A 17,151-nucleotide genomic window follows, 5' to 3' on the forward strand; every position below is an offset into this window, starting at 1 on the left:
AGGCTAAGTAAACTTAGTAATTATTTGCTTTCATTGGATTTAGATTTTCTCAGAGAAACAATTGTCCTTCGCAATTTTCAAAATAATGTTTGTTATACTATTTGATCTTTACTAAACTTAAGTGGAGTAGATTTTGCCATCATTATACCAATTTTACAAATGAGAACTTTGAGCCTCAGAAGGGTTAAGTATCTTTTTGGAGATCAGAACTTAAATATTCATTCTTGCAACACTTTACTGAAAAACCATCAAACTCTGGGCATGCTCTGAGTACTAAGGATGTAGACATAAACAAAAAGTCTCTGACCTAATGGAATTTGCATTAGTAGGAAAGACAAACAGAAACCAGACACATCAATAAATATGTAGCTGCATGTGTTGATAAAGAAAGTGAAGAAAAAGAAATTTGGAAAAAAGAATATAGAGTATGTTGTGGGAAACAATATTATTTTAGATAGAATGGGTAGGGAAAGTTTGACAGAGAATGTGGCATTTATGCAAAGACATTTATTAAGTGACTCAGTAAGCCATGTGAACATGTGGGAGAACAATAATCTCATGAAAGGAAAAATAGAAACAAAAAGGTTGGAACTTGGAGCATGTTTAGCTTGCTGTAGGTGGATCATGAAGGTCTTATGGACTGTAGGAAAGTGTCCAGATGTTACTCTGAGAAACATAGGAAACCACTAGAGAAAGTTTAACAGTGAACTGTTTACCATTTATGTTCACTCTGGTTGATTGGAAGGAGGCCGAAATCTAAATGACATGCATACTGACCAATCACAGTGATCAACATCCATAAAAACCTCATATTTTCATACTGATGAGTAAACAGATGACTATCAATCAAACTTCCCCAGAAAGAGGGGAAACATTTTAAATGCTTACTGATAATTCATAAGAATTGGTAGGCAATTGACCGAAAATTAATACTTCTAATCCTGTGTTCTTTTTATTATCTGGTGCTCCTCAATTACTAAACAAAATGTTATACTCACTGCTCAACAGAGTTTTAACTTATTTTCTATATATTAATATTAGAGTTAAGAAGACAATTGAAAATTTGATTTGAAAACTTCTTTCTTACAAAAATTTGTGATTTTTCCCATAGTAGAATTTATGCAGAAAATACTAATGATTTTTATTAAAAAAAAACCTCTTTGATGGCAGTCAAAGAGGCTTTTCTCAGCCTAAAAGCAAGGAAAGAATTTAACTTTAAAACTTTTTCTTGGGGCGCCTGGGTGGCTCAGTCGGTTAAGCATCCGACTTCGGCTCAGGTCATGATCTCACAGCTTGTGCATTTGAGCCCCCTGTCGGGCTCTGTGCTGACAGCTCAGAACCTGGAGCCTCTTCAGATTCTGTGTCTTGCTCTCTCATTCTGCCCCTCCCCCACTCACACTCTGTCTCTCTCTGTCTTTCAAAAATAAACATTAAAAGAAAATTTAAAAAATAAAAAAATCTAAAAAAATAAAATTTTTTCTTGACACTACATTGCCAATATATAACAAAAAACATGAAAATTATGTTATGTTTCTAATCTTTTACTCTCTTAATCAATTTTTAGCAGTATAACTCAGTGAAATAATCAGACATGGACCATCATAAACACAGTAATTATAACTCCATTTTATTTAAAGTAGTAAGAATATAAAATTAAAAAAGTAAACAAGAAAAACAGATAATGAAATAAAATAAATTGTATTATGATCACATGATGAAATACTATGTCATCATGAACACCCATACTTTCACTAATTAAAGTTATGGTAAAATGTTTAGAATTCATTTAAGCTTGACATGGTGTCACAAAATAGTATATGGGAGAGTACACAAAATAATTTTTAGGGTATGCTTTCAAACTTTGCGAGTATGAAATTATCAAAGATTAGAATTAACTATAAAAGATAGGATTATAATCTGTTGTTAATTTATTTCATAAATGTTTTCTACTTTTTATCTCTTCTATAAATATGTATTAAATTTGACCAGAATGAGAGAAAACCAAACTGAAAATAAGAAACTGAAAAATAATATGTTTGATTTGTGTGTGTGTGTGTATACACACACACACACACACACACACACACACACACATATATGTGTCTTGAGATATCACATATCATATATATCAGTTCTCATTTTTTGACTAATGTGTCCCCACCACTGCCACTTTGTTGCTAACATTTACATAATATATACTGACAAAAAGATTAAGAAAGCAAGATTAAAGAAACAAAATTCTACACAGATAGGTTCATCTTACTGTTCAAATGCTTCTTATATTCACCCAAACTGTTACTATTATCTTGGACCTATTTTCCATCATAGTATCTTGGACTAGAAGTTGTCTACTAGAAAATGAGAGCATAGGCCAAATGGCAATTTCATGCTTGCAATTTGCTTATACTTCCGAGTAGAAGTCAAGTTTGACAGTAGTTAAGCAGATTATATAATAAAAAAATTAAATATACATCTATTTAAACCACTGACACCAATTCTGAGAGGAGAGTTTCAGGAGCTTATTAGGAAGAGAAATACCACATGTTAAAAGATTACTTATTTCTTAGTTTTAATTATTTAGAAGCATTTGTTTAGTAAACGTCACATACTCTAATTTTAGACTGAAATCATGCCTAATTTTACATATGATTTCGCACAACTGTTTTTCCATAAGTTCAGTTTTCTGTTATTTGACTAGAATAGAAGTATGATTTGGATTTATATCTCTTGAAAAGCATTAGTGTCTTTATCAGTTTACAATTGAGAGTCAGGTTTTATGTAAATTATTGTCACAAAATACATTTTTAATTTTTTTAATATTTACTTATTTTTGAGAGAGACAGAGGGATACAGAGTGCAAGCAGGGGAGGGGAAGAGAAAGAGGGAGACACAGAACCGAAGCAGGCTCCAGGCTCCGAACTGTCAGCACAGAGCCCAACATGGGGCTTGAACTCATGAACCACGAGATCATGACCTGAGCAGAAGTCGTATGCTTAACTGAGTCAGCCACCCAGGGGTCCCTCAAAATATATTTTTTAAAAGTCTTTTTCTTAATGTTTATTTATTTTTGAGAGAGGGAGAGAGAGAGAGAGCAAGCAAGGGAGGGGCAGAGAGAGAAGGAGACATAGAATCTGAAGTAGGCTCCAGGCTCCAAGCTGTCAGCACAGAGCCCGAAGCAGGGCTCGAACTTATGAGCTGTGAGATCTTGACATGAGCCAAAGTCTGATGCTTAACTGACTGAGCCCCCCAGGGACCCCTAAATTTAAAAAAAGATACATAAATTTTCTACTATGCAATTCTAAAATAATTTGGTAAATTAATGCATTTTTGCTCTTAACAAGTAATAATGAATCTTTCAAGTTTTATTTCTGGTAATTTCATTCTTTCACATTTCTGATACCATAAAACACAGGTCATCATAAAATACTCAAATGCTATAACATAAAAGGCCTTTTTAATATTATAATTCTAGACAGAATTAATAAGCAATATATAGCTATAGGGTCAACAGAACCTTTAAGGTATTTTGAAAGAAAAGTATTTCTTAAAAACAAGTTCACTCAAAATGAATTACTACTTTTAAGTATGTATCTACCTAATTATTCTATTAAACATTTAAAAATATAAATCATTTGATAGTCCCTCAAATTTCACATTTTACGTTAAAATTTCTAAAGATCCAAATATTTTGACCCATGCCTCTACCATAGGAGCTTATTCTTTGTTGGCATCGAAAGACTTAAGAAATTCTGTCATGTGCATGAAATTTTGAAGGGAAATTTTGTAAAGAAAGGCTAATATGGACATATCTTAACCTTAACTATTTCATATAAATAAATTTGTCACTTTGGTTAGCATTTTTCAAGTGAAACTGTAAGGAAACATAATTGTACACTTATTAATACTGATATAAACAGGTTTTATTATGGAAATGTAAAGGAAAGTTGAAGAATAGAAGGACAATTAGATGACAAAATAGTATAGCATAAAGTACTAGTGTGGGAAAAACAGCATTAAGAAGTCAGAAATCCCAGGAAAACAAATTAACTTGTTTCCACCTCCCCTCACTTGAAGAGCCAGAAAATATTTGTTGACTATGAACCACAGGTTTGAAAGAAGCCCTTAAGCTGCCTGTGGCCATAACAATGGCCATAGAGTCTCTGAAGGCAGAGAAGTCTCAAGGATTGCCTGGCAGCAGCTTCATGCAATAAACATGCTATCGCTACTGTCCCTATCTACCTTCACACATATCCCTTTGCCCAGCCCAACTGCCCTAATGGAATCCTCTTTCTTGGTTACAAATGAGCATGTGGCAAGGTTTGAGTCAATCATGGTCACAATGATCATGTAGTTGGGTCAAATAGGGCCAATTGGAGTCCTTCTCTAGGAGCTTCGCTACAAGATCTTGACAGGAAAACTTATTTTCTTCTGGTTAGCTATTCCAGAATAACTTGAGAGCTGCCTTTGGCTGTTTTCTGCCTGGATAACTCAGTAAGAGAAAAGGAGGCCAAATGTGGAGAAACAAAAAGTAAGATTTAAAGAGTAAGAGAGGAAGATGCCCTAGTCTTAAATTCCCAATTTCTTCATGTCCATTTTTCTCCCATCTGCTGTCCTAATGAATAGATATGTAGGCTAGGAGCTGTTAATTGTGCCAAGACTTATTATTCATAGCCTTGAAGTGGGGACCACAATTACAAGGAAGTTTAAGAGAGATGGAGTATTTTGGTATCAGAAAATCTAATAGATGAAAACAAGCTGATTTTTAATAAGTGAAAGCGACACATAAAAATGGTCAACTATTATCCTCCTTGATTTGTCCGTAATGTCTCACAGTATATTTATTATCTGAAAATTTAATTTTAAATTACCAAGTTAAGCTTATGTTTAACATTCTATTTGTATTCTCCATGGCTGCATTTATAGTATTTGTCATACTTTAGGAAAATATATTGTGCAGTGGTCATGGCTCTGCTTAGAATATTTCCTTTTAACCCCAATATAAAAGGAGCTTTGGTTTATAGCCATATGAAAAGTGCAAAACCATCCCTTTAAATTTTGATAAGCAAAAATATGATGTAAGGAGTACAAATTATTACCATGAACCACTGGGAAGGAGTCAGCAAAGAGACTGTCAACATACTATGGAGGAATAGATGAGTGCTTAAGAAACCAATGACTGCATATCCACCTAATTGTTACAATGTCCAGGTCAGCAATTCCTAGTGATTACATCCTTGTGAGACAGATGATTATAGAGACCCATACTTAAGTTGTTTATGATGCAATGAGGACACTTAAAAACCTGAAAAAATGTTTCAAAAATATTTTTGTATGTTGCAAGTGTTAGAGAATTCTGCAAGATCTGCTTTTTTTTTTTTTACTACACTGCCTGATTTACCCCCATGAAAGCAGATACAATACCCTTATATGTGGAAGCAAACATGAAAGTAAAGCAATCATTTCCTGATAAGTTAGAGAAACTATTAAAAATAGCTGAAAGGTAATAAAATAGCCACAATAAAGAAGGTATCACTGCAAAAACAAATCCCCAGCATATTGTCTATTATTTTCCCTTTTAACACTGATCTATTGTTCTTCTGGCTACAGTGCTTGGAGCCATTTACCCTCTACAGTTGTTCTAATTATGTCTATCAAATGTGATGCATGTTTAATTGGATTTTAATAGGATTGTAGCTCCTTCTTTAGCAGCCAGTTTAACAGGAGACTAATTTATTCCTGATAAGGTAAGGGGTCTTCAGTTCCTCCTACTAAATAAGAACTGGAAATGTGTTTGAAAACCAGTGTCTTGGGTGAAGTTCCTGTCCTGAATGAAAATCCCTATAAATCAAAGTGGGTGATTATTTTGTCCATGTTCCAAATGGGTTGAGAACAGATATTAAAATGTTTAATAATCCTACCTTTGAAAAGTATTGCTTAAAAATTGCTCCCTAAAATTTTCTTTGAGTTAATTACACACTGGGTACAAATTTTCATAAAAAAATATTGTAATGACAGGTACATTTCCTGCTTGAGGGAAGGAAGTCTAAACCAATAACAAATTAATTCTGTGAAAACATGAACAAGCTAGCTGACCAACAGTTGTTGTATTCATCAAAAGAAAGAACATTGACATGTAAAGAAGGCATAGAATTTTTAAACAGTAGTTTCACAGCAGTTGAATCCATTACCATGTGAAGGTTTTCTTTCCCTATTATGTTCTATTAGGTTCTTAGGTATTATTTCTGGTAAGAATATATTAAAAAGTATTCAGTTATGTCAATGCAGCATGGTGCTTTATGTGGCTGAAACTTAATCATAATCCCTGATCACATACTTACCTATCTCAAGAGAGTTAGTTTCCATTTTGATAGTGATGACAGAACAATGAGTAGGTGTTAATCATTACATTGTCAGAACAGTCACATAGATGTTTGAATAATAATCTGAGCCATCTTTGGAAAAGCAGATACTACAGGAAACAAGGGGGAATGTGGTTCCAATAATAATGTGCTTCTATCATTAATACACACGAATGCTTTTTTTAACCTATATTAAGAAGGTGTCATTATTTTCACCCTTTCAAACTTTGGAATAATTGAAGGTGAGTAAAATTAATGTATATTTAGGTGAGTTGATGAAATAAATTTTGAACATTTCAAATGAATCACAAGACCATTATATGTGTCTATTTGTTACCAACATCCTGTTTCTCATACTATTTATTCTATAAAATATATAAAACTACTTTGAAAATACCTCATTAATACTTATCAACCTTCTGTGCTTAATTGTGTGAAAGAGGGAAACAGCAAATTCAGTCACGAAAACAAAATTCATTATGTGAGTTGCAGGTGCAGGCAAACTAAGAAAAACCAGGACACCTTTAAAAAAAATCAATTAAGAATTTTAATACTTCTTTTTCCAGAACCCTTGATCGTAAGGCATCAAGATCAGTACATGTCTGTTCATTTAGATTTTGATTAAAACCACAAAAATATACTTTGAACATATGAAAGTTGCCTACACCATTAGTTTTTGAATTCTGCCATGGTTCTGAGGCCTGCAAAGCATAAGTTCCTGACTTTCATTTTGTCTCATGGCTTTTCTATAGAGCATGGCATGAACTAATTTCTGTAACCTCCTGTAGCAAGGGTGTAAATCAAGGAGCTACGTGGTAGGATGCAAAGGGGAACAAATGACCCCTACCCTTAATTAGGCCAGATATTTCTTGCAGAGAAAGAATATATACATAAAACATAACCCTACAAGAGAGCATATGAAAATGTCAGCTGAATTTAGATCTACTTTTAAGTTCTGCAGGAATTAGATTTCTAGCCAACTTCCATAATTTTAATCTTTATTCTGAAAAAATTTCACTTGTTACTATTCACCTTCAGGTGTTTATGAATTCCCTGCACTCTTGATGTGTCCGGCAAATCCTATCTTTTCCCATCTGGTTCACCAAACCATCCAGAACTAACATCTCCAGAAGTGTGCATGCCAGGGTAAACATAAGTATTATATTTTAAGTCAGCATCTCTTGGTTTCTGGTTCTGGCTCTGTCAGTTAAGAGTTGTGTGATTTTGAATACATTACTCACCGTCTGTAAGGCTTGCTATCCACAGCTGTAAGATGTGGATTATAATGGTATCTACTTCAATGTTGTTTTACTGAATGAAGCAAACCATTCAAGACACTTAGTACACTGCCTGGCTCATAGTAAGTACCCAGGTGTTGGTTGGTTGTTGTTGTTGGTGGTGGTCATATAGTCATCTATCTACAATTTTTTTTTTGTTTAAATTGAATCTGAGAACAGCACACACTAACATCTGCATTGTGGCTATGAACTTTCTTGAGCAAACCTACTGTTGCTCAAACGTTGATTGCTCTAATGACTTGATAAGATAAAGTAATGACAACCGTATACTCTTAATATGCAGTGCTTTCTTTTTTTGGTAATTATGGTAAATCATGGTAGAGTTCAAAGGTTACGAGTAAGATGCATTTACCTAGAATTATGGCTGATATTTCTTTGGTCTTGGCAATGTGATCTATGGGCCAATATTATCATTTAAGTATGAGCAGTTTTGTTATTTATTAATACAAAAAAGGGCCATTAACTTTTTATTTTTGATTTTACTAACCAATGTGTCAAATTTGTATGAAAACCAGAAAGATTTAACATAATTCCAAGGTCATACCATTAATTTTGTTTGTGTGATTTGGCAATGATTTCTTGACTATGATACCAAAAGTACAGGGAACAAAAGCAAAAGTAGACAAGTAGGACTATATCAAATTGAAAAATTTCTGTACAGAAAAGCACCAACATAAAAGGCAATTTACAGGAAGGGAGCAAATATTTGCAGACCATATATCTGATATGGGGTTAACATCCAAAATATTTAAAGAATTCGTACAACTCAGTAGCAAAACAAACAAAAACAAACTCAACTCAATTCAAAAATGGGCTAAGGACTTCAATAGACATTACTGCAAAGAAGACATAGAAATAGTGAGCAGGTATATGAAATGATGTTCAACATCACTAATTGTTAGGGAAATGCAAAGCAAAATCACCCTGAGATATATCACCTCATGCTTGTTAGAATGGCTATTATTGAACATAAATAAATAAATAAATAAATAAATAAACAAACAAACAAATAAGTGTCAATAAGAATAAGGAGAAATTAGAACTCTTGTACACTTCTTTGGGAATGGAAATTGGTATGTCCATTATGGAAAACAATTCAGGCATTCCTCTAAATAATAAAAGTAGAACTTCCACATCATGGTCCAGCAATTCTACTTCTGAGTATATATCAAAAAGATCTGAAATCAGTAATTTGAAAAGATATCCACTCTTCTGTGTTCATCACATACTTATTCACAATGGCCTAGATATGTAAAAGACCTAAATTTCCATCCAAAGATGAACTGATAAAGAAAATGGGGTATATGTATACGATAGAATGTTGTTCAGCCTTAAAAAAATAAACCAATCTTGCAATATGTGACAACATGGATAACTTTGAAGACCTTATGTTAAGTGAAATAAGCCATTACATAAGGACAAATATTCAATGATTCCACTTACATGAGATACCTAAAATAGTCAAACTCATAAAAGTAGAGAGTAGAATGGTGGCTGCCAAGAGTTGGGGGAAGGGGTAAATAGGGAGTTGTTCAATGGGTATAAATCTGTAGTTATACAAGAGGAGTAAGTTCTATAGATCGGGTATACAACATAGTGTATATAGGTAACAACATTGTGCTGTGCACTTAACCTGTTAAGAGTGTAGATATCATGTTTAGTGTTCTTAGCACATATACTCAACAAGTTGGTATGAGAAAACTTTTGGAGGAAATAGTTTATTACCTTGGTTGTGGTGGTGGTTTCACCAGTATATGCATATGTCCAAACTATCAAATTGTATACATTATATATGTGCAGTTTTTGTATGTCAATCATGTCACTAAAGTGGTTAATTAACAAATAAAATAAAATAAGTGTATAATTGGGTACTTAAGTTTAGGGGTTGTGAACGTGTGTTCTGAAGTCCAATGTCCTGAGTTGAGATTTGATCCCCACCACATCCTAGCTATATAATCTTGGGTAATGTGGTTAATCTGTTTGTAACTCAGTTTATTCATTCATATTTAAAATGGGAATATTGACAGTGTGTCCCTTAGAGCATTATTTCATGGTTGACAAGAGATTGTGTATATGAAGCCCTTAGCATAGTACTTGGCACATTGTAAGTACTCAACAGGTTTTTGCAAATATTATCCACAATACGAATATGTTCTGTGTGGTGAGCATTGTACAGTATGCAAGCCAGAGAAGGGTACTAAGGGGAGGCAAAACAGGAGGTATAACTTTGTCTAGGCAGTTAGCTAAACAAGGGCATGTTGAGGGGAGAAGGGTTTTGAAGCCAGTTTGAAATACTGGCTTGAGTAAGTCTTTTCCCAAGACAGGACAAAAATATGATATGTTTGAAGAAATTAAGAATGATCATGTGGTTGGAATATAAAGAATGGATTCAAGGGTAGGGAGTGGGTTGTGATAATACATGGAATTAGGCAGCAGTCAAACTGAACCTATTGCTTTGAACCATATATGAGGTTTCATTCTTTAACTTAAGTGCAATTGAAGGTAACTAAATTGAACTTGGGCATTACATGATCATATATATGCTAAAAAATAAATAAAATGAAAATAAATAGAGAGGACTCCTGGCTGCAATAAATAGAAGGCAAGACAAAGTTGAAGCAAGGAGATTCCTTAAAATGTATTGTAGTAATCCAAATATGAGATGATTTTAGCCTCTTTTTATTAGGCTATTAGTTTGTATTAGATTATTGAAATTTGGATTAGAGAGAAGTGAATGAATGCATTGTAGCAGTTTTCAATAATACAGGTTATATATTAGAACTCCCTGGGTTTTAAAATTACTATTATTAATCTGATATTTAGGACCTACATCAGACCAATTTATTCAGAATTTCTGGACATGGGACTCAGGGACTACATTTTTAAAACGCTCCCAACCTATCCTAATATTCAGGACAAGATGAAATGATAAGAAATACTTGGAAGGAAGAATAGGCAAGACTGATTGATTGGATGTGCTAGGTTATAAAGGCAGGAATGAATGAGCACCCAGGTTTCTGATTCTTTTAAGTAAGAGGATGGATAATGGTAACGTTTATTGAGACAGGGAATGTAGGGAGAGAATAAGTTTTTGATAAGAAGGTAGATTCTGCGTGAACATGTTGAGTTTGCTGATCCTATCCAAATGCAGGTGCAGGGGAGGCAGTTAAGTTTGAGATCTGAGAGTGAGAAGAAATACCAGGTATGAAGGTGGGTAACTGGGAAGGATTTTGTATAGATAGAGAGTACCTGATATTATGCAGTGAATATAGCATACAGAAAAAAGTTTACAGGGGCACCTGGGTGGCTCAGTCGGTTGAGCAGCCGACTTCGGCTCAGGTCATGATCTCGCGGTCCGTGAGGGGTGTGAGTTCCAGCCCCGCGTCGGGCTCTGTGCTGACAGCTCAGAGCCTGGAGCCTGTTTCAGATTCTGTGTCTCCCTCTCTCTGACCCTCCCCTGTTCATGCTCTGTCTCTCTGTGTCTCAAAAATAAATAAATGTTAAAAAAAAATTAAAAAAAAAAAAGAAAAAAGTTTACAGTGAGAAGGCTAAGACTAAATCCTGAGGAATTCCAACATTGACTAGTTAGAGGAAAAGGAATCTAGAAAGAAAACAGAATGAATGTTGTAATGTATTTGAAGCCAAGGAAATAGATTTCAGGAAGTGGGTTGTGGGCAAATAGTTTACTTCTGCTAAGAGATACAGTAATAAAATACTGAATGTGTTTACATTTTCACCTGGAAAAATCCAAGTCTGGTGCAATTCAATGTGTCTCTTTTTCTTATCTACACAAAAACAGCACAAAAAGTGTCCAGAGGAAAATAAAAAGCAAGAAAGAATAAAACATAACCCTACGAATTTTCCTTGGATATTTGATTTTTTCATATTCTCACATTTTCTCTTCAAATTCACGTCTTCTCTTCACCCCTCAGTCTTCTAATGTTCATTCCCCACTTGTTATATTTAGATTAATTCATTTTACTAAGAAAATAGAAGCAAACACAAGATAACTATTTTACCTTCCCAATTCTTTCTCTTGCCTGTCTGCATTAGTGCTCATAATCTTTTATTTTCTTCCCTTTATCATGGAGAAAAGCCCTAACTCTATTTCATGCTAGTCCCTCCAGTTTTAAACTGAATCTTAACTTATTTCATCAAAGTTTACTATTGCTGTGAACCTACCTCAGTCCTGTGTCACCATTTCCTCCTCTCTCAGACTCTCATCTGTCCAATTAGTGCTTTTTTCTACATTAATATGCAAACAAATCTCTCACCTGAAAATGGTCATCCTCCTTTGACCTCAAACTGCCTTTATCCACCTCATCATTTATTTTTTGTCTTTAGTGCATACCAATAATAATAAAAAAAAACTTTATTTTTTAAAAGGAGCTTTAAATTCACAGCAAAATTGAGGGGAGCATGCAAGGATTTCCATATACCCCATCCCTCACCCACATGCAGAGCCTCTCCCTTTATCAACACACCACCCAGAGTAGTACATTTGTTACAACTGATGAACCTATAGTAACACATCATAATCACCCAGATCCAGAGTTTACATTCGCTCGTGGTGTAGTGCATTCTATGGGTTTGGACAAATGTGTAACGACATGTATCCATCATTATACACAGTATTTTCAGTACCCTGAAAATCCTCTGTATTCTACCTATTTATTTCTGTCTGCCTTCCTCAACCACTGATCTTTCTAACTGTCTCCATTATTTGGCCTTTTCCAGAATTTCATATAGTTGGAACCATACCATACCATCCAGTATGTAGCTTTTTCAGACTAGCTTCTTTCACTTAGCAATATTTATATAAATTTCCTCCATGTTTTCATAGTTTCATAGGTCATTTCCTTTTAATGATGAATACTATTCCATTGAATAGATATGACGCAATTCATTCATTCACCTACTAAAGTATGTGTTGGTAGCTTCCAAGTTTTGAAAATTATGAATAAAGATGACGTAAAAATCTGTGAGTAGATTTTTGTGTGGATATAAGATTTTAACTCCTTTGGATAAATATCAAGGAGCATGATGGCTGGATCATATGATAAGAATATGTTTAGTTTGTCAGATCTACCACCAAACTGTCTTCCAAAATGACTGTACCAATTTACATTCCCATCAGCAATGAAGGAGAGTTCCCATTGCTCCACATCTTCAGCAGCATTTGGTGTTGCCAATATTCTGGATTTTAGTAATTCTAAGAGATATGTAGTGGTATCTCATTGTTGTTTAAATTTGCATTTCTGTGATGACATATGATGTGGAGCATATTTTCATATGCTTATGTGCCATCTGTCTATCTTCTTTGCTGAGGTGTCCGTTAAGGTCATTAACTCTATTATTTTTAAAATTTTTTTTCAGTTTATTTATTTTGAGAGAGGGAGAGTGTGCACATCCACACATATGGTGGAGGAGCAGAGAGAGAGAGACAGAGAGACAGAGAAACAGAGAGAGACAGAGAGAGAATCCCAATTAGGTTCTGCGCTACCAGTTTGAACAATCTGGGGCTTGAACTCATGAATTGTGGGGGTCTTTGCCTCGTTTTTAGTTAGGTTAAGAGGTCTTTGTATATTTTGATTATTAGCCCTTATGAAATATGTTTTTGCAAATATGTTCTCCATCTTGTGGGTAATCTCATTCTTATAACATTGTCTTTCAAAGAGCAGAAATTTTTAATTTTAATGAAATATAGCCTAATTATTTATTTCATGGATCATGGCTTTGATGTTCTATGTAGATGACCCAAGGTCATTTAGGTTTTCTCCTATGTTATCATATAGAATTTCCATAGTTTTGCATTTTAAATTTAGGCTTGTATCCATTTGGAGTTGGTTTTTGACAAGGATGTAAGGTCTATGCCTAGATTTGCACTTAATATAAATGTCCAGTTGTTCCAGCACCATTTGTTGAAGAGACTATCTTTGCTCCATTGTATTATCTTTACTCCTTTGTCAAAGATCTGTTGACTGTATTTATTCGGGTCTATTTCTAGGGTCTGTATTCTGTTCTACTGATCACTTTGTCTATTTTTTTTTTTTTTTTCGGAAACACCACACTATCTTGATTACTGTAGCTTTATAACAGGTCTTGAAATTGCATAGCTTCAGCCCTTCAACTTTGTTCTTCACTATTTTCTTGAGACCTGTGGGTCTTTTGCCTCCCCACATAAACTTTAGAATCAGTTTGTTGATATTCAGAAAATAATTTCATGGGATTTTAATTTGGGTTACATTGAATCTATAGATCAAAATGGGAAAAACTGACATTTTGAAATTTTGAGTGTGTCTATCCATTAATATAGGCTATCTCCCCATTTATTTAGTTCTGTGACTTTGTCATCAGTTTTGTAGTTTTCCTCTATATAGATATGGTACATTGTTTTGTTGGATTCATATCTAGGTATGTAATCTTCAGGGGTGCTAATGTAAATGGTGTTTTTTTTTTCCTAATTGCAAATGCCGCTTTTTCATTGTTGGAATATAGGAAAGCAATTGACCTATTAATTAATTAATTAATTAATCTTGCATCCTGCAATTTTGCTATAATCACTTATGATTTCCAGGAGTTTTTTGTTCATTCTTTTATATTTTCTATATAGGTGATCATGTAATCTGTGAACATACAGTTCAGTTTCTTCCTTCCCAACATTTATAACTTTTACTTTCATTGTCCTATTATTACATTACTTAGAAATTCCAGTAGAGTATTGAAAAGGAGTAGTAAGATGGCACATCCTTGCCTTTTCTTGTTCTTAATGGAAAAGCTCAAATTTCTCACCACTATGTTACTTGTAGGTTTTGATAAATAATTATCAAGTTGAGGAATTTCCTCTCTATTATCAGTTTACTGAGCATTTTTATCATGAATGGGTGTTGAATTTTGTCAAATGATTTTTCTGCATCTATTGATATGATCACATGATTTTTCTTCTTTTGCTTGTTGATATAATGGGTTACATTAATGGATTTTCAAATATTGAACCCACCTAGAATACCTGGGATAACTCCTATTTGGCCACGGTGTATAATTATTTTTTATACATTGTTGGATTTTGTTTGCTGATATTTTGTCAAGGATTCTACATCCATGTTTATGATAAATATTGATTTGTAGGTTTCTTTTCTTACAATATAACTTTTTAAAGGAGCTACTATTTCTGTTCTGTCCACTTGGCAAAATTTCCATTTTATCTCTTTTTGGAAATCAAGCACCAGAGATTATGTTAATTCTATTCCCTAATTATGTGACACTAACAACACTGATGCCTATAAAGACCCTCTCTTATATTTCTTATGTAACTATTTCATTTCCATTTACTTCCCCTTCTCTCAGCAATCATAATGATTGAAATTTATCTTTAAGTGTGAGTTCTCAAAATTATTATGCGTGTCCACATTTATGGTATGTTTTGTAGAGTACATTGTGTTTCTTGCATTTTTCTTCTATCTATATTATTATTAATTATCTATGTTGCTACTATACATGCAGGCTTTAGTTAAAATTGTTAAAATTGTTAAAATAGTTAAAATTGTTACAGGAATTCCAAGTATTTTTCCACCACATTAGTTATCCATATTCTCCAGTGATGCACACTTACATCACCCTAATCTTCCAGATTGTCTTCATGCATAAAAATACCACTAATAACCATATTTTTATATGCCTTCTTTTTTGAACCTACTTGAGAATTTCCCTGCTATATGCCCAGGAGTTTTACTGGGAGAAAAGTCTTTATTACTAATCAACCAACTGACTGGTTAACCAACTTACTAACACAAACATATATGCGTGCATGTACATGTATACAAATTGTAAGTGTGGTCAGATTTCTCTACAAAATGAGTACTAGTCTACAATTTAATCATTAGTGCATGAGATTTTCTATGTTCCCCAACCTATATTATATTATTACTTTATTTAAAATGTCTTACATCTGTAGCTGCTCTGTCTTTTTAGGCCACAGATTATTTATTTGCATTTTTAATGTAGCCTTTCTTTTCATGTTGGCCAATCTTTTTATGGGTGTCAAATATATTTTAGCACCTTAATTTTCTACATGTCATTAATTTCTCTCTCTTTTTTTCTTATGTTTTGTCTTATTCAACGAAATTTTTGTTCTTTTCACTTCAGTGAAACTATTTTTGTCAGTATCACTAACAATCCCTTCATGTCCAATCTAATAGCTAACATTTATACTTATTTAACTTCTTAATTGCATATGACATGATTACCCTTGCCCACTTTCTTGAGAAAGTCTGGGTTTCTAGCATATTGTTCTCACCTAACTGCATTCTTACCCCATAGTTCTCCTTCTGAATCTCCCTTCATGGTTCTTCCTCTTCATTACCTCTAAAGACTGAAGTATCCCTAATCTTTTTCTTTAACCCACAAAGTTTTGTTATTTATATTATGTCTTTTTGTGATTTCATCCTGTCCAACTGTTTCACATTCCATTCACAGACTGATTACTCCTAAATTTATATTTCAGGGTCTGATCTTTCCACTGAGCATCAGAATCATATATCACAGCTCCTTTTTGATATTTCCACTTGGATATCCAATAAATATTTCCAATCTAATAAGGCCAAGCCAGAACTATTTATCCAAGTCCTACCAATGCCAAAGTAATCTTGTTCTTAATCTCCCACTTTTATTTACAGTACTGCCATTAATATGGCTCCTTAGATTAAACATTTCAAAGAGTTTTTTGATTACTGTCAGTCTTGCAGACAAACTTGTTATTTCTTCAGGGACTTTTTGTGTACTTTATTGATTCATTGATTGATTGCTCAAAACAAATTCCTTGAGTCTCATTATTTTTCATCATATGAGTCTCTGTTTAAATATTACATTTTTGGAGAGATTTTCCTTGATATGCATGTCTGAAATGGCCAATTTCTCATTTATTCTCTACACTTACACAGCTTTATTCTTTTCATAGCATTTTTATCGCTTGAAGTTAAATTAGGTACTGGATTATTTATTTATTTATTTTCTATCCCTACCATTGAAATGCAAATATAATGGTGAAGATTTTGTTGGTGTTGTACAATAGTCTCGACTCTTTTATTACCTGGATACATATGTATACATCAGGGCTTATATATATTTGTTGAAAGACTATATGATAAATTGAGGTGACATGGTTAAAGATAGTTGGAAAGTGACAAGGACAGGAAATATATGGGTATGTATCATTGTTAATGGCAATAAACCAGGGGAGAGAAAAATAAATTATATACTTAAAAGTGAATCATTCCTATTACATACAGAACTGCACACTGAAGCTAGAGATACTTCCTGTGTAGGTGCTGGGCATGGAAATAGGACATTCACATGCTTATTAGACATTTACATTTTGTTTGATAGATTTGGTGTCTGAGAATGAGCAGCAGAGATTGCTGGCTTATGGAGAAAAAAGAGAAATATATTTATACACGCACACATATATTACACACAACTATATATATATATATATA

The sequence above is a fragment of the Panthera tigris genome, chromosome D4, assembly GCF_018350195.1.
Source record: "Panthera tigris isolate Pti1 chromosome D4, P.tigris_Pti1_mat1.1, whole genome shotgun sequence".
NCBI classification, from domain to species: domain Eukaryota; kingdom Metazoa; phylum Chordata; class Mammalia; order Carnivora; family Felidae; genus Panthera; species Panthera tigris.